The 22,850-nt window shown below is 31.1% G+C and overlaps 1 protein-coding gene and 1 long non-coding RNA gene across 11 annotated transcripts in view; one reads left to right on the top strand and one right to left on the bottom strand.

The window, feature by feature from the left end:
- The window catches only part of LOC113512967 (disheveled-associated activator of morphogenesis 1), a 115,128-nt gene that overhangs the window by 62,717 nt on the left and 29,561 nt on the right, over window positions 1–22,850 (bottom strand). For 3 of the 10 annotated variants that reach the window (XM_026896944.3, XM_052892812.1, XM_031910931.2), the window contains exon 1: window positions 6,297–6,483. The exons of 1 other annotated variant lie outside the window; for it this stretch is intronic. The gene's annotated coding sequence lies outside the window, so the exon portion shown is untranslated. Of the gene's footprint in view, window positions 1–6,226; window positions 6,498–22,850 lie in introns of those variants that run through there. 6 more of the 10 variants (XM_026896942.3, XM_031910930.2, XM_026896945.3 and 3 more) reach the window with 3 other exon arrangements.
- Window positions 6,492–13,027, top strand: LOC128200202 (uncharacterized). The gene is made up of 3 exons (XR_008252601.1): window positions 6,492–6,596; window positions 6,685–6,743; window positions 12,739–13,027. It is a non-coding gene; the product is annotated as an uncharacterized LOC128200202 (long non-coding RNA).

Below are 22,850 nucleotides of genomic sequence, written 5' to 3'. Positions count from 1 at the left end.
TTAATTTCATTTTTTACTATTTTATATACATTTATATATAGATTCTGAATACAATAAAGAATATACTTAAGAATCAAGTAAAGTATATAACGCTAAAACATTTTCCTACTCCTACACTATTAGCCGTATGCAAAAGTTTTAACTTGATCAACGAAGCTATGAAGAGGGCTATAGTCGGTATTTTGTTGCGTAATAGAATTCGAAATGAGGATATCCGCAGAAGAATCTATATAAAATAAACATACTATGGTGACAAAAATAAATCGACGCTATGAACCTTCACACAAGAGTTTTAAAATACCGTACTTACAAAATAATTACTGTAACAATCATATATAATTATAATAATAATTAACTTTTACCCGCGACTTCGTCCGTGTGACCAGGATATATTTACTGACCGAAATAAAATGTAGCCTATCTATCCTTCTGAATTCCAAATACGTGTGAATCAAATTTCATAGATTGATTAAGCGCTATAGGGTAACAAGTAAACAAACTCAATTTCCTTTTATAATATTAGTAAAGACGAGAGCAACACATCTACACCAATTGCCTGTTCTCTAAGTTAGCTTATACACAATGCTATATGCTGTGTTATGAGAAATACGAGTTTTACACATTTAGGAATTACAATATTCATGACAGACTTTTACAGAAATTTGACATCTTTTACAGTCGATAAAGATACGAAAATGCCAAGTAATGTCAAGGTTATACAAAGGTTTTTCAAACGGATTTCCGCAAATACAATTCTTTGGACAATCACTAGAATAATCATGGCAGACACCATACAAAACTACCATTGAAAAACCGATGAAACACATCGAGACATTTTTAAAATTAAGGATAGTAATTTTATAAAATTTTAATCATTTTAATCGGAAAATTGTTTTCTGAAAGGATTAACTAAAAACTAAAAGTATGTTAAATCAAAACTTAGTAATTGCCAATATTTATTTTCATACATATGTTGATATCATTATATAGGTAATCATCATCATCATATCAGCCGTTAACTGTCCACTGCTGAACAGAGGCCTCCCACTGTTGGGGGTTTTGCCTGTAGTTGCCAAGCTTGGCAGGCTGGTTGGCAACCGCAGTTAAGTTTTTGTGATATTCAAATAAGAACGCTGCTATCCATCTTTCGATCATTAAGTTCCCTTAGTCGCCTTTTACGACATCCACTGGAAAGGATTCTTACTAAAATTCCAAATGTGAAGTGAATTTGTATGTTCATTTGTTAGATTGTTTGTTACTTGTTCGTGCTTTAATGGCTCAAGCAATCATTGTAAAAGGCATAGATGTAGTGGGTATATGGTAGGAAAAAGGCCATAGGTTATTTTTATTCCGGTCACGCAGACAAAGACTTTTAAAAAACTTGTCTTATGTGACCTATCAACAAAAAGTGTAAATCGTCGATGGTAAACGTTTTAAATTTCGAATAAGATGGGAAGATAATATTAAACATATGTAGGTATAAAAACGTCAAATACTATCTTGTTGATAATGCAATTTCAAAAGGCTATATAAGTAACATCATCAAAGACCGTCTTTAGTTATTTTTTAAAATATAATTCTACACAAATACATATGTATGTACATGTCCAACTTAACAAACATCTGTACGAACAATACAAACTGCTTTCATTACCACTGTTAGATAACAGATCAATGTGTATAACTTTAAAAAAAAAAGTAGAAGCATTCAGATTGTTATCGGTGTTACAAAATATTTCATTAAATAGATCAATAGACGCCTCTGGCAGAGTGTAAAGAATGTATTCTTATACAATGGCCAGAGATATTCATTTGCATCGCCACTACAATCGCTTGAGCAGGCACGTCACCGTTTTTTTTACACATTCCATTAAAAACGAGAGTGATCTCGATATCAGTGTTGTCTGATTGGGTATTCTTTTCGCAATCCTAGGTAAAAGTTTATCTATTGGAGAAATTGAATAAATAATTGGTGAAAAAATTGCCATAACGAATTTTGGATAATTAAGTTTTGGCACATCTATACTCATATGTAATAAAATTACATTAATATTGTCAGTGGTGTTTTTTATGTAATAGTAATGTTTACTTTGTGAAATGTGTTAAAATAGACTCGACTGTACAAAATCTTAGTATTTTAATTTCAAATTGAGAAAAAAAAGACGGCATCTGATAACCCTGATCAATATGAAAGGACCCCATTACCAATGAGCACAGATGAGCAATTTCATGGCTTTTGGCAAAAGCATTTTTAAATTAATACTATTGTGTATTGGGACGTAGCTAGCTTTCACCACAATAAAATTCTATGAATGATCCACGTATTTACAGCTTACACAATGTTTCGTTTAATGTCGTTTTCTACGATGCAATTGCTAATTTTAACGGGTACTCGATGGACAATATATCTAATGCTATATCGTCAGAAAAAAAAAGAAAGAAAAAATTTTTAAAAGTAACGACATAAAGTATATTTAAAGGTTTTTGTAATTAATTAAAAAATTCAATCGTGACATAAATTGGTACAGAAGTAAACTTTATTTAAAGTGTAAAATTGATCTAAATAGAGCGATGATGTCGTTTAACGTACACATAAAAATACAAACGAATTGAGAATCTCCTCCTTTTTCGCTTAAAAACATAAATTACATAGCACTTAAGAGACAATAGATTCCTCACTTAGCATACTCGTAAGTTGTTACAGAATAATTCTGGTATATTGCAGTAGCGCAGTTTCCGCTCTAAGTAACGTCACGGATCCACACCAAAGACTATTATACTAAATATCTTTTTTAGACAAAGCAGTGTCTTAATGGACTATTAATTTTGAATTTAAGTACACAGTTTACGTGGGTATAATTGTACGTCAGCAATATGCAAGTTAACTCATTTCCTCGGTACGTTAATTAACTAACTTGTTTGAAGTTCACTTTCACCATCGCCCAGTATGGATGCGCGCGAGAATTTTGTTTTGCCGGCCATACTTGTTCTTAAACGTCTTCATTAATGTACCCTTCCTTATATTGACCAAGACATAATGTATATATATAGTTAAGCTATATATATATATATATATATATATATATATATATATATATATATATATATATATATATATATATATATATATATATATATATATATATATATATATATATATATATATATATATTGACATTTTATCGAGTGATTAATAACTAAGCAATATACAGACGATATCAGTTTTATTACTTATTTATGTTCTTTTTTGTGCAGTTTTCTTTTTTTTTTATTTTTATGTGTGTGCCAGGATTACAAGCTATTTATTTATCTGTTGATTTTAATAATACCGAACATGCTATAGACTTAAGTAGGTATATGAAATACATGTATACTTTCCATTACCATTTTTTGCTTAAAGCAAATGAAAAGCGTCTACGTACAAAGATTAAGGTTAATTATAAAAAATTAATTTCGATTCAAACTGACGAAGTTTCTATTCATATAAAAACTGACTGTTAATATTGCCCTATATAATTATAATTTCTCTTGATAAATTTCTATACATATTTGTTTCGATTAAATTTGTTTAGTTAAAGTCCGTAAACTGGACTGAAAAATTAATTTTATTATTCACCCTACACGCATATTATTCTAACATTACACTACAAATGTTCTACCTACATGAAGAAAAATATATAAAAATGTTTAAACAATAATATAACATATTATTTTAAAATCGATTTTATGAGTAAAGAGGTTAGCTATCATTAGAAATAACTCGTGCAAAATCATAGCATCGTATGTAGAGAAAAAGTAAGTCATTTTGTTTTTATATACTTATTAATTTCATATACATATTTAATACTTAAAAGTTCAGATTTTTTTTTTAAATATAACTTCTGAAATTCTTACAGACACTAAATATGTGTAATGATTTATGATGATAATAACTTCTGACATCACACATGGTTAATGTCTGCAAAGTTCTTCTTAAAATTACGGTGAATGCATTCAAAAATATATTTCAATACAATTTTCCAGTACTTTTTTCTGTGTTACTTAATCTACTCTGATTCTAAACCGCTTTTGAATTCAATAAAATTTATTCCCGTGTTGATCTCGTATGTATACATTAGTTACAACAGAAGTATTTTGTACCTATTACACCAATATTAAATAATTGATGATTATACATATTTTATCGTAACAACTAGGTCGTATTTTTAAACTTTTAGATTCGAATTTGAATAACTAGGTGAACTTATATAATTAATTAAGAAATTAATCACTAAATGATTTAACGTATTATGAAAAAAAATCTATAAATTAATTATGTAATTTTTATCATGTTACGGATGTTTTTTTGGTACTGTTTGGTACAATTTGTAATAGATATATCGGTCAATCTAGACAAGGTTAATTAGCTTCATGCAAATTCGTAAAAGTAGGTGTTGTCTGTTTAAAAACAACATTATTACATTAATATCAATATTGATTTCATAATACGAAATAAACCAATATAAAGTGCAAAATAACGCACTTATACTACTTGTGAAAGTTTGTTAACATGTCTGTATAATTGTTACTCAATCACACAAAGGATTCGAATGAAATTTGGTATACAGGATAACTATGTTCTAGTATTATATATGTTCTAGGATCAATGTAGAAAGAATTTTATCGTAATTCACTTGGGCAAAGTCAATGCATATATACCAATCACTACAATCAATGTATATATTAAAACTAAATAGATAAATAGCGACCTATTTATATAGAAGCATTTCATCATTTTTAATGACGCAGGTTAATTTTGTGTTCAGAATTTTAGTATAAAAAAACAACATAACAATTAAAAAATATATACAAAATACCTTAATTGTAATATCTTATTTACTAAGCTTGGTAATTTCTTAACTTAAGCAGTATTATATAAAAAAATAAGGTTTAAAAATAAAGTTTTTGTATACGAACTTACGAACGTAGCGGTAGTGCCCTCACCGAATCATGTTTTATTTCTATATATCTTTATTGTAGACATATTAGGTATACTATGATATCTAAACAGTCCTTGTTGCGCGTCGATAGATAGTAATCTAATTTAGAGGAAAGTCACCTAGCTATTCAAATCCTTCGACCCATTAGGCTGACGCCAAAAAATCTATTTATAATTATTAGTACATACATACAAGTACATACATATTACTCTTACTTAAAAGCATTGCTCTTTTCTTTAACATTACGAAAAATTTAGTTCTTTCGAATTTAATACCTGAACTAAGCTTAAATAACGTACATACTTATTTTACTACTACAATAAAATATATAGGCCATGTACATTTTTAAAACATTATTGTGGACTTATTTTTTTTCCATGATAATCTGCACATACATATAAAATAAACCAAGTGAACTTTATGTCAAAATATTGCAATTTAGGTAGAGCATCCATGCATGAATGCAATCTAGTATTCGTGTGTACAATAACCCTCACTTACATACGCGCTATTGCTACGTTTGGTCTGTCGCAATGAAATAACTTAGACAAAAGGTTAGGGTGAACTGTACTCTTTCACTCTGTCTAGTACATTAATATTATTATTCTATTTTATATATTATGTGCATGTAAATTTTAATATGTTGATTTTTTACAAGATCCATCTCAATTCTATCACTATCTTATCTCGCTCGTACATCTAAATGATAAGACAACATCAACCTGAGCATATGTTTATATTTTATCATCGGAAGATTTCTAGTCTTTTCCACGTAGGTATCTACACACAGATATATGGGAACTCATAAAAAGTCAATATATAAATAATTATAAAAATAGTTTGTAAATAATAAAAAATATTTAATCAAAAGAACATATTTACCCACATACCATCATAATGTTTAAATATTTTCAAAAAGGAACAATTTCGATCACTAGTAAATTTAATTTTGAAACTAGAACTTCCATAGAGTAACAAAGAGCATAATTATACAATGTCGTAACGAATCAGACTAATTATCGCAACACTAGAATATTAATTATTATTTCATGTTTAATGATCAGTTATCCAAGCGAACACAATTGACACCATGCAAATGAATGAGGGTACTAGATACAGCCATTTATTTTAGAATACAATGTTACCATAATTAGCGAATCAGTTTTGTTTAAAATTAAAAAGAAATAAATAGTAATAACTAGTAAAATATCAAATCAATAAATGTGACCACAGATAAAATAATTTACCTAATTTATAATACATATTAAACCATAGATAATCTAGGTTACTTATTAAATTATTTTTTAAATGTTATACCCGCATTTGTTAACTTAATTACAATTTAAATCCAAACGGCCTCAAGAAGATAACACGTGCACATTCAACACTGGCCACACATCAGTTCCACAGAAAAAAAAAACATACAAAATTTTCGCGGTTAATTCATTCGAATTTCGAACGGAGGCGCGTTCAAAGTCGAAGTCATGTCGCGGTTAGACGCGTGCTTCGACCGAGATAAACAGCAGGTGACTGCGCGGGCAAGCCGCAAGCACCGGTAGAACCACTGGTGCATTTCCGAACGGTCGCTTCTGAACCGAAGTAGGTAGCGATGTCACGGTATGTCAGAGAGAATAGTCGTAGAAAACCACCGTCGTCACTTACCGTACCGTACTTGCCTTCGATGATCGTTTATTTTTATTTACAGATGCCATTGGAATACGAAACGGTGTTTGTTGAACTAACCTGCAACAAAAAGGAAAGAAGGTCAATAAAAGTTACTTTTATTGTCGAAACTGATTTCGGTTTAACAATGACGATGTAAACTGTACTTAAATGTACTTAATACAATTATTCGTAAAAATTTTAAATATATCTAGATAATGATGACATATTTTTTATTTTGTGAATCCTTTGTAAAATAAAATAAACCCCACAGCTAATACCGTAGTTTAAAGTTTACAAAGTAAAATATAGTTATATAATAATTATCATTAATCCTGAAAAATACTTTTGAAATTACGCAATAATAATTATAAATTTAAATAAATTCTATTATCAATCCTGCACTAGGTATATAATTTAATATGAAAAGCGAATAATTCAAAACAAGTTAGGAATTTTTCTGAATATATTATCACAGACACTATTAAGTATCATTAATAGAAATGACAAAAAAGAAAACCTTTCAATCAAGATAACATTGATAACGAAATTCACGTTAGGCGCGATATTTCGATATCACTTTCTCTCTACATAAAAAAGGTAGGTACTCTAAGAAATGGAAGATAATTTTTTATACGACTTAGAAAAACAATCACTGATTATTTGATTATAATTATTTTGTTTAATTCCGCTACCATTAGTATGTGTGTGACTACCAACACTCATATAATTACTACCAGAAATAATTAATGAGTATTATTGCCAATACATGCATACTAATGATAGCGGAATTAAACAAAACAATTCTAATCAAACCAGTGATATGTTTTTCCGCAAGATAACATCTAGTTCAGTAAAATATTTAGAAATACAGTCTATTATATAATACTTGAAAGAAGTGGCATTCGTCGTTTAAAGATATGAACATCATCAGAGTACACTGTGGTTAATACTCATGGTGCCCCATGTCCATAGCCATGCAAGCGCAGCAACTTGCTGACAGTAACACGAGTGAGATAGAGGTGTGTGAGACATAAGCGACTTTATACAGAATCTAAATTTCCTGTGACTATGATGAACCGTAATAATTACGATATGGACATGCTTTCTATGGGTACATTAAACCTTGAAAACTAGACACAGTCTACATTACTAAATACAACGAGAAATACGGCTTTCCTTTCCTTATTGGCCTATAAATCCGGCATTGTACTAAGAAATCCACTTATTTCATAATGAAGTTCCTCGTAAACAATCTTTCAATTTCTTGTCGCTATTGGCGACTTTTATAATTTACCGCAGCACGACATAGAGCGACACGATTTTATCGTCACCATCCCTTATAATAATTATTGTAAAAATAAATTTGTTTTTTGATTACCTCTCTAGTACTCTTAGTACCTAAATGGCTGAATCAAACGTCATGTTTTGAATTCTCATATTATTTGCGATAAAGAAGACACTTTTTATCCTTGCCGATCAACATATCCCAGTCAATTTTTTTTTTATAGCCCAAAGGCAGCAAACAAGCATACAACCCGTCTGATAGTAAACGGTCACTGTCGCCAATGGACGCTTGCAACACTAGGGGTCTCACGTACGCATTGCCGATCCTGAAGAAATCTTAATATACCATTTTGAAGAATCCTATACAGTAGTCTCTAGGGAAAACATCCGCAGGGAGCTTATTCCACAGCCTGAGCGTTAGCGAGAGAAAATTCCTTAAAAACCGCACTGTACGCGACTATTTAGGCTCAAGCGTGTGAGAACATGGAAGAAGTTGCGGGAATAAACTAGGAGAGGCCAATACTACTACTCTAATTAATATAATTATTTTTATATTTATTAGAATAAATAAATATAGAATATCGCTTAAATATTTTTATTATAATTTTGTATGTTAGCACACTAGATTTATAATATTGATTTGGCTTTTGCTGTTATAATGTTGTAATTATTTTTAATGAATAAATAAATATAGAATACGCTATTAATTTTACTTCAACGATAACGTGCCGCAGACATACGGTGGACATACGACGATATCGGACAAACAAGAAACGTCTTTATATACAATTGCCTGCTCAAACATACACAAAATAGACACACTTTCTCATTTAGAATATTAGTTAAGATATAATTAATATTCAAAACCAAACATGAAGTAGACCACGACAATAATGTGTCGTGTAGATGTCAATCAAATGAACAGAACGCATTCCATTACCTCAGACCGCCCACTTGTAACGACACTCATTCATATACGAGTACACGCTGTCGATGATTAATGCTCGAAAACAGGCGCCAAGTGGAGCGATTATGGTGATCATACGCACTTAGAGTGGATTTATTGAAATGTTTCAACAACTTTAGTCATTGGATGTCATCAGACACCTGTATAGGCACTAAAATAAAACAAAGAATTTCTTTTAAATAATCTTAATTTCCTTACAATAAAAAAAAAGATCATGAATTCGTGATTTTTTTTAATGTAACCCCGCCCGCGTTATTGGTATACATCGACGAGGCACCAGTGGAAGATGATGGGTGAGAATGAATGCAGGTTAGTTGGCCCACCATGATGAATTCGACAAGAATTAAACATGATGTTTTCCAGGGGGAACCGCGTGGAGGTCAACCTGAGAGGGTATATTGCCAGTAATGAGGCTATTAGACTCCATTACTAACAATCCCTTTCCCCCCTAAATTCATGATTAAAGATCCCCATTTTGAGACGAATGTATTAAAGGTAACTCGTAAAGTATACTCATTCATTCATTCATTCATTCAAATGCATTAAACATAATTATACAACATACTATAGTCACAATAGCAAGGTATATTATTATTAGTACCTATTGCCATTGATATTTTTAAAGCTGCAAGTAAAATTTATAAAGCATTTTTATAACCTAAAGAGCGGGGGGAAAGGGATTGCATAATTGATATTTTAACCAAACATGTTAATTATGAAATCTATAAATTCTCATCTATCACCCTTCACTGGTGCTCCGCCAGCGTATCTCGTTAGCGCAGGCCATACCATACCATACCATTTTCACCCATCAAAAAAAAGACTAATAAAGGGCTGCTGAATGGTGTGGAATAAAATTTAACACACATGCAGATCCCGCTCAGCCCATAGAGTAAGATTGCCTTCTATATTTTATATATTTTTTTGTATTATTCTTTAATTAGTACAATACAGAAATAAAGAGTAAATAAATAAAGGAAAATAAATAAAAAAGGCAGATCCACGGATAAAAGCTAGTAAGTTAAATTACGATGACCTCTCTAAGTTTAAATAATTATATATTTTTCCTTGAAATTAATAAATGAACGTTAATTTTCAATCAATCCATCACCGTTTTTAACTGATATTCGTAAATGAGATCTGTGATCATTATCACAAGGAAGTCCATAACCAATCATTACTAACATTATGGACCGAATAGATATGATACGAGTAAAAAAAGCAATCAGCTGTTAGCAGCGGCATCAAATTGTCGGGTGAAAAATTGCCTCGTATGATTGATTGGATTAAATAAATGTACTGACAAACAGACCGCTTTAAATCTGAATGTTTATTATGTATGATTACCGAAAGCTTACATTCAATTTTTTTTATTATGAAAATACTTAATATTTGTATAGCGGCCGTATAATTTAAAGTTGTCAGTGGGATTATTCGTTAACTGTGTTTATAATCATTGGAGATTAATTGGGTTATTAAAATTATAAAAGGCTTGTATAGCTAGTTGTCCCTACTGTCATTGCCTGTACCTTTTAAAGTAACTTTTTTATGGGTATTCATTAACGTATTTAAGATTATTTTCCAAGGGGAGTCTAACCTCTTAAAAATGAACTTTCAACTACTCTCAGACAAATCCTTGAGAAACTTCGTTTGAACCATGGGATGGGCACCAGACAGTCGATCCTTAAATATGCCTAAGTTGGCGTTTATTATAAATAAAAAGGTATCAGACAACCATTAATTACCTATCCTCAATCTGGGATTGTTAGTACTGCGAACTACCAGTCTATTTGCTAGTAATATACGCCGTCAAATTAATCTCCAGATGGACCCCTCCTGGAAACCATCCTGCTGAATTCCAAGTATATTCATCACGATAAGCTAACTGACCTACCTTTTCATTCTCACCTATCATCGTTCACCAGTACCCGCCAGCATATAGGTACCATTAGCGCAGGCGGGATGACTATTCCATTATATCCCATTAAAAAAAATCATCTATCTAAGAAGAACTGGAACACCAATATAATAAAATATTAAACATCCTATATAAAATACAAAATAAATGAAACTTTGTATTTACGAGAATTATATTATAATGAGGATACGATGAAATTTTACACCGTTTTATAAGACCGCGATTCCATGTTATACATAAATAACTAGGTATAATTGGAGCTAGTTATGCAGAAAACGGTCATCTCTTATGAGCATCGTAAATAACGTGGCTATTTTCTGCATAACTAGCTCCAATTATTGTACTATTCTATACTCTAGTCGATATTCTCAAAGTTTGTTCCGCTGAACAATTTGGAGTTCGCGAAGCATATTCGAAAGATGTGCAAAAGCGTCTCTTATAATATCTTCAAATTCTAACTACGGTTGCCCAACCGCCTGCCAAGCATGACAACTACTACCAAATCAACTATGGAGGAGGCTTATATTCAGCAGTGGACAGTTAACGGCTGATATGATAATGATGATGATGAAGCATCTATGAGGGATCCGTTGTAATAAGTCAAACAAGTAGTTTTGCAATAAAAATGGTGAATTAATGCGTAATTATTATTATTGATTATTATTAACTATTATTGACAAATCATACTATAAAGAGCATTTATAAAGGATATTTCGTAGACATATTAGATTAAAAATATTTGAACTCAAATTTTGTACCCCATAAAAAATATTATCGTCACAAAATTTAATTGTCACAAAATTAAATGTTTTATTATATCTGTGTACAATAAAGAAAGGAAGAAAATTAATATGTTAATTAATTATATGTACAAAGAATCTCGTAACAGGTTCCGTATGGGCAAATATAACACATAAAATATAGGCGAATCGCAAAATCTTCTCCTTTTTAAAGCCATTTAAAAAGACATTTTTAAACAAAAGCGTCACACATAGTAATTATGAGACATGCAGCAGCGATCTAAGTGTCCAGTTTCAAATGTAATCACAAATGGTGATTATAGGAAAACCACTTTTATCAATAGAATGATTAATTCGTCTAGGCCGAGCTCGGTCGACCTTCTAATACATATCTACGAAACAAAGGTTGTGTTTCTCACAGCTCGCTGTAGCTAGATAATATTTCCGTTACATTAACAGCGACACGGTTAAACCATTACTTGAGTTATGTATATCTATGGTCAGTTAATTGTTAATGGAAATGCTTTTATGTATAAACAATATAAATAACTAATTCACTAAAGAAGAAACTGTCGTCACGGGTCACGACTTTCAAAACCGATAGATCATGAGTTCTAATATAGTGGTCGATAACAAACACTCCGTATTTATTTAAACTCTCCGGTGATAGAAAACAGCGTTAACAAACTAAATTATTCTGTTAGTAGTAGCTGACTCACTCACTGTCACGTTGAATTAAAATATTCAACACTACGGTGACAATTATTAAAAACCTTAATAATCAGAGGGCCTACCATGAAATGTTTTTCGAAATTTCGAAGCCGAACGAAACACAAATTTGATGTTAAAATTACATAATACTTACCGTTTAAAAACATTAAAAATATTAAAACATTATTCCTTTGGACTTTTATGGTAGAATTTGTGACGAACGAAATGTTAAGCTCCATTTACTGGGCCGTATTAGATATGAAAGAAAACACGAAATTGAGTCCGAAACTTCGGAATTTCATTTCATGGTAGGCCCCCAGGAATCAGTCGTGACTTCTCGAATATATTTATTTATATTTTAAAGAAATTATAAACGACAATTTTATAAAGTTGTAACAGATTAATAAGGCACATTCTCGTATTTCTCTTAGTCGATAAATATGCAGATTTTACTATACATATTAATTATTTCAGAACATTGAGTACTTGCATACAATACGCTTATGAGGAGAAACGTTACCAGTTCGCTAGAGAAGAACAATAACCATCGGCGAAGGTCGGCTACGGCACAGGTAACTGCATCTTAAGAAGAAAGGGAAAACGCATTTCCTTCCGAATTCAAATTCAAATTATCTTTATTCAAATAGACTTGTTAATAAGCACTTTTAAATCGTCATTCCCTTTTAAATCTTTGTTAACATTATGTGTATTTATTTAAATGTACAACTATACTTTTTCTTAATATTAAAACGTAATTCAATAATATTGTGATTTTGTTTGTTGAAGAAGTTTGTTGAAACTCATAATAAATAGTTTTTGAATGAGTGAATGAGATAAAAAAATATTTGACATAAGTACAGTACTCGTATATCCCTCCTTGTGGTTACGGCTTAGATATAATAATTGGAGCTACTTACGAAATTGGACATCGCATAAGATATGGCGTTTTTCAGCATAACTAGCTCTAATTAGACATACTTACATAATATGTCTGATTAAGAGTCATAATTACAGGGGAGAAGGGAATTGTTAATAATGGGGATTGGCAGTCCCATTGCTGGCAATATACTCTATCAGGTCGACCTCCACGTGGTTCCCCCTGGAAACCATCTTAATACATTCTGTATAAATTCGCCATTATGGTCAAACTGACTTGTTTCACCCTTACCTATCATCTCTCTCTGGTGGCCCGCTAGTGTATACCGATAGCGTAGGCGGAGTTACCATTCCATTATCACCCATTAAAAAACACAACATAATTTATATGTGCATAACCATCATATATTTATATATTTAAAAAGCCAACAAAGTAACGGAAGTACCACCACACATAATGATCTAGATTCCACTTAGCTCAAAGTGCTCACGATTATCGATTCACTTTCTCTCTAAGTATCTGACTCTGTAATCATTCCATCATATTCCTAGTACCAATAAATCATATATGCACCTACATGTTATAATCGTTTCACGGATAGACATTAAAAACAAAAAATAATGTATCAAGATAACACGCTAATTGAAAACGTTCAATATAGTTGCCACGAGCCATAAATTTGTTATGCAATAAGTATTGAAATTTACGCTATAGCTTTACTTGTTAGTCAAAATGATAAAGTATACTAATTGTAAACTGACGTGAATTAGACTAAATATTATCCTGTGTGATCCAGAATACTGTCTACTAGCCAAATTTAAATCTGTGCAGGAATTTAAGCGATAAAATACAAAAAAAAACATCCAAATATCTTTACATACCTAACAAAATATTTTTCAGAATTTAATATCTTTATAAAATAGAAGTTTAATAGAAAAAAATATGTATTTTATAATTTTTATCGAAATTCCTATGATAAAAACTACCTATCGGATCCATGATGAGGCTAGGCTTAGTATGTAATCAAATCTCTCTAAATACATTTTACCTATATTCTAATGTTCTTTTCATATGTATAATTATACTTTTTGATTTCATTTTTCTTTTCTGCGTTACAAAAGTGTAACCTAGAAAAAAATTTTGAACTCAAAAGGATAAAAATAAAAAGGCTTTTATATACCTGTAGTAACATTTTATTATTGACGTAAGCAATTAATAACTATAATTTACATGCAATCGCATACATCCTTGAAAACTTTTTTAACCGCATTTCTACGAAATTCTTTATGGCAATTTTAAATAATACCTAGTTGCGGATAGTTTGTGTAACACAAAATTGTTCGGATAATTTTGTAAACTGTTTACACAATATTTGATTGTTTTAAATATAATGTTAATAATTTTGTGACGATATTTAAATAATTGTCTGAAGGTTCGAGAGACTATATATAATATAGTTTCTGTGTGGGATTAAATCTGACTGACACCAAAACTTTGAAGCAACTTTTGAACATGTTGATCCCTCTATGGTCGGCAAAATATTGGCAATTTTGTTTATTACCTCTCAGTGCCTTATAAGCACTCGTTACTAATATTATTAATCTTTTTAATTATGCAACTTAGAATAGCAAACACGCTGACAGCCCAACTGATGAAAAGTGGAAACCGTCGCCTATAGACATAAGCACTTTCATGAACAGAACAAAGACTACTGTTTCGCCCATGCGTTGCCATTCCTGAGGGCTCAGGTGTTATTCCTCTGTACCCTGTAAATTCACTGTCATATCTCACCCTTTAAACCGAAACACATACTATGCAAATACAACTGCTTCACAGTAGAAACACGAATGGGACAGAGGTGCCCAAGCAGACGACTTTTATACAAAGTCTCCCTCTGGTAACTAAACTAAACTTTCATACTAATATTATAAAAGTGAAAGTGAATTCATTTGTTTGTTAGCTTTTGACACATTAATTCAACGATTCAACCTACTGTTTGAGATACAAAAGGACCCTAGTCACGCAGTACAACTATTAGTTTACTATTTATTTACTATACAGTAGATTATTGGTCCATAACCAATAAAAGATACACAATATTAAAGAGTTCCAAAAAAAGAATATCATGAAACAAAAAGGGAATAAATCATAAGAATGTAACTGGCAGTAAATATTTTAAAACAATTTTGTAAACAAACTTTATTGTATATAATATCATCATTATCACAATCACTATTTGCGGTTGTAACTGAAATAAAACCTAATCAAATAATATTAAACCTTAAAGCTTATAAATTAAGAACAATTTTCCTTACGCAATATGAAAATATAGTGCTTAACATTTCAAGTCAATAATTTCACCGTGGCCCAACACCATAGCATAGATAACCACAAAAGGCGTGGCCGTGATTTCGACACCACAATTATTATGATGGCACGTTATCGACATAGATTTTAAACACTACTGGAAAAGATACTTTCTTTCGATATTACAATCATACAAAATAGAGTTAAAAATATGGAAATTCGAAGATAAATAAATAAATTTTGATTAGTTACGTCAAATCAATAAGGAGCAAAATTCATAACAAAAATAAATCCTTCACAATAAATAAAAATTATAAATAATAATAATAAAATAAAAATAATAAAAATTATTGTCACTTGATGCATGCACATGATGATATGTGCTTTTTAGCTCGTCATCCTATAAACCACGTCAATTTCAATCGTTTCAGACATAGAAATATTCACAGAAATAGTAATAGCAGTATTAAATAGTTAAATCTGTAATTAAATACTTAAATTAATCCCACAAACTAGTTACTCAAAATAGTCAATGACTATTGAACTCTTGGAGTCATTAGGGAATGCAATATAGTTTCTTCCACCATTATTTTTGCGTGTCGTTTCGTGTACACGACTGCCGCTTCCACATACTTTAATTGCGTGATCAAAATGATGGCACGGTGCATTAACGTGGGTGCAGTATGGCGTGAAACCCATGGGTGCATGGTTAACCTAATTGATGGTTATAATTTATGGATGGCACGTAACCTTTTTGTTGGGTCCGACAATTTGTATGTAAAGGACGAGCTTAAATACTGAGGAAAACTCAAAACTATTAGAAACTACGACAGCTGGAGGTCACTGTGCATTATAGAACCATTAGTCTGTTCAAGGAAAGCTTCTATTGAAAGACATAGTAATTATCGCTGCTAATAGAATGCTACAAGATAAGCATTAAGACTAAACTTTAACACAAGCAACATGACAGATTTATAAGATCTATTTTAAAAAAATAGAAATAGAAACATGTATTAACAGAAGAATAATAAGAAAAAAAATAGTATAAATAAAACCTCTAGCTAGCGTAATATAAATAAATGTTTGAAACATAATAATTAATATTTATCTGAATTGGAAACAAATGACACGGGTTGGATCAGAACATATTTCCGGGCTCTACTATAGTTACAACAAATTTTTAAAATAATAAATTTGTTACAACTTCAAAACGAAAATATTCTAAATACAGTCAACTAATTCGAACGTCAGCTCTTTCAGTCGAATGTCTTAAACGAATCCACAGATTTCTTCCGCGTTCTATTTTAGGAGTGGAAATAAATAAAGAATGCAGTTTTCTAATACGGGGGGACAGCTGCAGATGGGAATACAACATGACTGAGACTAAATGGATGCAGCGACATATTAAACTAACTCTTGAGCGATTAAACAGATTCTTCGGGATATCAAATACAAAGCGGGAAAATACTTAAGTAAATGACATTGATTGCCTGAGAATAATGTGTAACTATAATGAGAAGCGCTCTAAAATTAATTTGAGAATTTACACCAAAAAAAAAAAAACGCTAAGGCTTCGTAATCTCACATAATACACATATTGATAGAAACAAGAATATGAAACCATATCTATAAATACAATAAATTAAATGAATATTAGTAATCTAATACAACTATCTATGAAATGTCTGTGTCGGTAATATCGATAAGTATCATAAAAGATCTAACTACTTTATAAAGTAATCATTAAAATTATTGAAATTAACTTTTTTTTTTTGTACATTCGTCCTTCGAAGGACTGATATTGAGCATTTTTCTTTCTTAATTAAAAGCATATATATAAAAACCAATATAGTTATACAGATATAATTAAAGTGTAGAAGTAAACATCAAATCTACTTAACATGCCTATTTGTTATATTTTGTATAAACATCATTTAACTCATAACATGATACTAAGATTATTACTTTGTAAAGAGGTTTATCAATCATAAATAATTACAATTACCTTAACGCCATGCATTATATTATACATACATCAATTTAAGTTTCGTGCATGAATGAGATTTTATTAAGACATCATTCTTTTTTAGTTGATTATAATGTCCATACATAAAATTAAAGTTACTACTGTATGTAAAGGTAATGATACTTTTACAGACATAGATAGAGATAAGCGCTTCAACTGATATAAAAACTTCTCCACCTTATTCATAAAATTTGCAAAACCTCCTATGAACCTACTTTTACTATTTCACTGTTTTGTCATTATCAGTCAAACTGTCTATAGGCTCATGTCTATAGGCGACGGTTACCACTTTCCATCAGGTGGGCTGTCAGCTTGTTTGCCATTCTAAGTTGTATAAAAAAAAAACAGAATTTATCACAAAAGAAGAGACAAAACAGTTCAATAGCTAAAATAGGTTTATGACAGATTTGAAGTTTTTTGAATAAGAATATAAGCATGTTACTAATAAAATATTTTCCCTGATATTATAAATGATATTTCTTGGTAGCAACCCCGTTGATCATTAAAATGTCGGTAAAACTGTCTTCTAAATCCTTCTCCATATAAATTTCATATAAGAACACCGAATTCACAATTACCCGAGATCAACCCTTTTGAATTTATTTAAGATAAAAATCTAGCACGCATACGCTACATCTATTTATATTCATACCTATGGCGACACTCATTATAATTATGATAGGCGCTTAATATAACTGTATCAAATTATGATTTATCAAATGTTTTTCTAAACGTTCGAACGTTAGATACGTCCATTACGCAACCATTGCACCCGTTACTTAGTTATTCTTCATAAACAACGATTTCTCTTAGCATACCTTTGTTTAATGACTCACGGTTCGTATTATTTGAATTAAAATACCATAAACTGTGAAAGTAGTCAATAATAATACGTTAAAAATCTATATAGAGTGACATTTTAGAAATCTTTACGCAACAGGTAGAAGATAATAAGTAGTGATTAACATCAGAATGCAATGATCTTTACATAAGTATTATCAACATATCACCATCATTATATCAGTCTTTAATTGTCCACTGGTAAACAGAAGCCTCCCCTTAGAGGGTTTTGCCAGTAATTGCCACGTTTGGCAGGCAGATTAACAACCACGGTTAGTCTTTAAAGATGTTTTAAGAGGGGCTCTGCTGTCCATCCTTCGCCCTCCCTTATTCATCTCTTTTGAGACCCACGGGAAAGGAAGGGGTAGCCTATTCTATACCGGGATCACATGGCTAGTATTAGATAATAATATATACCGTAAGTACTATATCAGAGACAAATGATGCCCATAAGCACCTTTTATCAGCGCACTACTCGTACTCGATAGGGAACTTATTCTCATATGTTAAAATTTTAAAATATAAATTGGTCGCGTACAATGCGGTTTCAAAAGGATTTCTTCAAAAGGTTGTATAAAGATTTCTTGAGGATCAACAATACGCGCGCGACATCCCTAGTGTAACAGGTATCCATTGACTACAATAACCATGTACCATTAAACGAGTTGCACGCTTGATTCCCACCTTCATGGTTTAAATAAAATATTCTAATCTTACTAAAGTTTGCAAAGTGTTTAGATGTTTAAAAATTTCCTGTCCTAATCACGAATCGTAGTTTGCATATAAAGTATACTTTTTATATTAATTCATACGGATAAAACCTCAACTTACAACTAGCATTTAATATAGTCTATAGTTTTTCAAAAACCCCAATGGACTTTGTAAAAAAAGTATTCATTATCGCGCTGATAACAGCTATAAGTACTTAACGCATAATCTTTATAGTTGAAATGTGTTTGACACAAAATATATTCTTATACTTTGACCTTTTGGACATCATTTATATTTCACTTTCCCACCGTTAATGTTTTAAAAGATTTCCGTTGACCACTATGCTGGTCGATTTTAAACCTCTTTTCTTTGTGAGCGTCTTGTTATTTTTGGCGTTCTTTAGAGAACTTCAAATGTCGCAACATGTTTGTAAATTGAAGTTGCTATCTACTCATATTCCAGCTTTATAACAGTTATTTATTTCTAGATTTATCCTTCGAAAAAATAAATTCAAATTTATAAGAAAAAGACATGACTGAATTTTCTAATTCCAATATCCTTTAATAATTATATTTATTATAATATTAGAAATTTTAATATAATTACAATAACAAATGCCATGATAACTAAATCAATGCAACGTGAAAATTAAATGACAGTATTTAAAGTACCTTAAAACAGGATAACTTACGTACACATTTTTATTATGCACATAAAACTTTTGCTGAGCGGCGAAGACAGGCAAAAAGTTTACGAGAAGCCATAAAATTGAAAACTTATATTACGTAAAAGATACATCACACACGATGCGGCCTCCCTCTACCGCTATCTTTCTTAATTATATAAACTCAAAAACATATTAAATAACCGATCATGCATCACGATAAACCGTAATGTAAGTATTACATGTTATTACACGGACTTACATTAAAATATCTCTTAACATAATTATAAAACCGGTAAAATGATCATGACCTATTTTTTTATCACCCTTGTCGGATATTTATTTACATTTGGATCGGATCCTTCATTTCGATATTACACATTTTTTTATGCAACTTAGAATGATAAACAAGCTGACAGTCCACCTGATGGAAAATGGTAACAGTCGCCTATAAACATCAGCAGTATCATGGACATAACACAATATACTGTTTCGCCTATGATACCCCCATGCGTTGCCATTCCTGAGGACTCAGGTGTTATTCCTCTATACCCTGTAAATTTACTGCCATATCCCACCCTTCAAACCGAAACACAACCATGCAAACACAGCTGTTTCACGTTTGAAACACGAATGTAACGGAGGTACCCAAGCAAACGAATTTCGTACAAAGTCTCCCTCTGATAAATAACTAATATATAATGTATCTCTTATTGGACAATTACATAGATATTGTGAGTACAATATTTATGTAATTGTCCAATAAGAGATACACCACTGTTCTGAAACGCTTTCTGTTTTTACCTAATGGTTAGCTGGTAGAGTATGGCATACGGCATTAAGTACCTACATTTGTACAAATTTTATTATACAATAAATTAATAAATATTACTCTTTGGGTAATTTATCTGAGACCAGCACTGTCAAATTTTGTATATTGCGTCTATTGGTGAAAACGTATAAGTGACTGCATTGTTGTTCTCTTGTAGTTATTTTTATATATAAAAGTCTTATTTTCTTTTTACAAATAAATAAATAATATATTACCCATAGCTACTCGTATATGAAACCAAGACGCAAGAATTACATGAAAAAATCATTCGTAAACTCTTAAACAAAAAGATGAGGAATGAAGAAGCATTCTTTGTTTTGATCTATCATCATCATCATCATCATTTCAGCCATTATCCGTCCACTACTGGACATAAGCCTCCCCCATAGACTGCCATAAAGAACGGTCCTGAGCCACCTGCATCCACTGATTTCCTGCAACGCATTTCAGGTCGTCACTCCATCTAGTGGGGGTCGTTCTACCCTGCGTTTACCCGTGCGTGTTCGCCACTCAAGAACCTTTCTTTCCCATATATTTGTTTTGATCTACATATATCCACCTATAACTGGCGACTAGCTTATTAGAAGAAATTCCAATAGCATCGTTTGACACGTGTGCTATCGTATTTATGGGCAAACGTCGGAATGTCAGCGAAAGTGGTCCGTTATGCCGGCGGCTTTATTCGGATGATTATTATTATATGAATATTAATAATGGTTATGGTCATAAAATACTAATATAAAAACGCTCTTGTTTGTACGTAGCTTATCTATATACATAAAAATGAATCCCTAATTCCCTTGGTCACGCCATAACTTTAAAATGACTTAACGAATTTCATTTACCTTTTTTTTACATTTTCTAATACTTTTAGTTCTGACGGAAAGACAAATTAGAAATATTGCGCTGAAAATTGGAAATTTTCAAAAAACTTAACAACTACTTTAACTTTGCGCATTTGACAGTTCGCGCATTCAATGGAACAACGTCTGTCGAGTGAATTTGTTATAAATAAATGTGAATTTAATTAAAAAAATATTAATAAACAAAATATATTTAGTACGTAGATACGTAACAAGTCTTTATTAATAATAATTCCACGTATAGCCCATCGATCTAATCGATATTAACTGTGATGATGACCGCATCATCACGAATAATCAATGGATGTTTTCCAAATTTAAATTAAATTATAGTGCATATAATTATAAAAAAGTCGTAAAAAGCACCATATTGGAAAAGAAATTTAATTTGTGAAAACAAGTGCGTCGGAACAACATGGTGAAAAGCTGAAGATTAACAGATTAACCTCTTTTACGCCTAAGAACTTTTCCCATTGATTTACACATCCGCTGACATAACAGTCAATAATATTTCCATACTGACAAAGAATATATATCGTGCTTAGTAACTGGCACAAAAATTAACACCTGAAAGGCCCAGAAACCAGTAATCCGCATCTTGGTGTAAAGTACCTCACCTACAATTTGCAAATTATAGTGAAAGTTAGGGCTGCGCCATAACAATAAAGAATAATCAGTATTCTTCTGATTCTTGTTGTGCCTTTGATTTGTGAAACTGATATTAACCTATAATTGTATAATAAAAAAATGAGATTAAAATCCAATATGACATCAATATGAAGTGTTTAGTTACACAGAACGAAATAATAATAACACTAAATAATTAATTTTATTTGTTAAATATAAAATAATCAAATATTACATGAGACTAGCGATCCACTACGAATTTGCACGGCTACATTTTATTACAAAACATTCATTTACTTATATGTACTATACAAACATACAAACCTTCCGTAAAAAATAACTAAATGATAGTAAAAAACCAGAGGGAGACTTTATACAAAAGTTGTTTGCTTAGGGCCCTCTCTCCCATTCGTGTTTCTACCATGAAACAGTTATGTTTGCATGGCTGTGTTTTGGTTTGAAGGGTGGGATATGGCAGTGAATTTACAAGGTATAGAGGAATAACATCTGAGTCCTCAGAAATGGCAAAGCAAAGGCGTCATAGGCGAAACAGTATACTCTGTTATTTCTATGGTACCGCTCAGGTCTACAGGCGACGGTTACCACTTTCCATCAGGTGGGCCATCAGCTTGTTTGCTATTCTAAATTGCATAAAAAACCCATGTAAAAATCCGTTACATGATATTACAGTAGGAAATCGAAAAACAAATTACTTTGTTTTATATTATTTAGAGATAACATTAAATTTATTTTATTTGCTGCTTCTTATTATATGCTTATTATAATATATATACTCGCATCAAACTAAAATACCTATACGACATCAAGGCTGCATGTAG

Source organism: Galleria mellonella, unplaced genomic scaffold (assembly GCF_026898425.1).
Source record: "Galleria mellonella isolate WM207_F2 unplaced genomic scaffold, CSIRO_AGI_GalMel_v1 utg113, whole genome shotgun sequence".
In the NCBI taxonomy this organism is placed as follows: Eukaryota; Metazoa; Arthropoda; class Insecta; order Lepidoptera; family Pyralidae; genus Galleria; species Galleria mellonella.
Note: the sequence above shows the minus strand (reverse complement) of the source record. Positions and strands in the feature narration are given on the sequence as shown.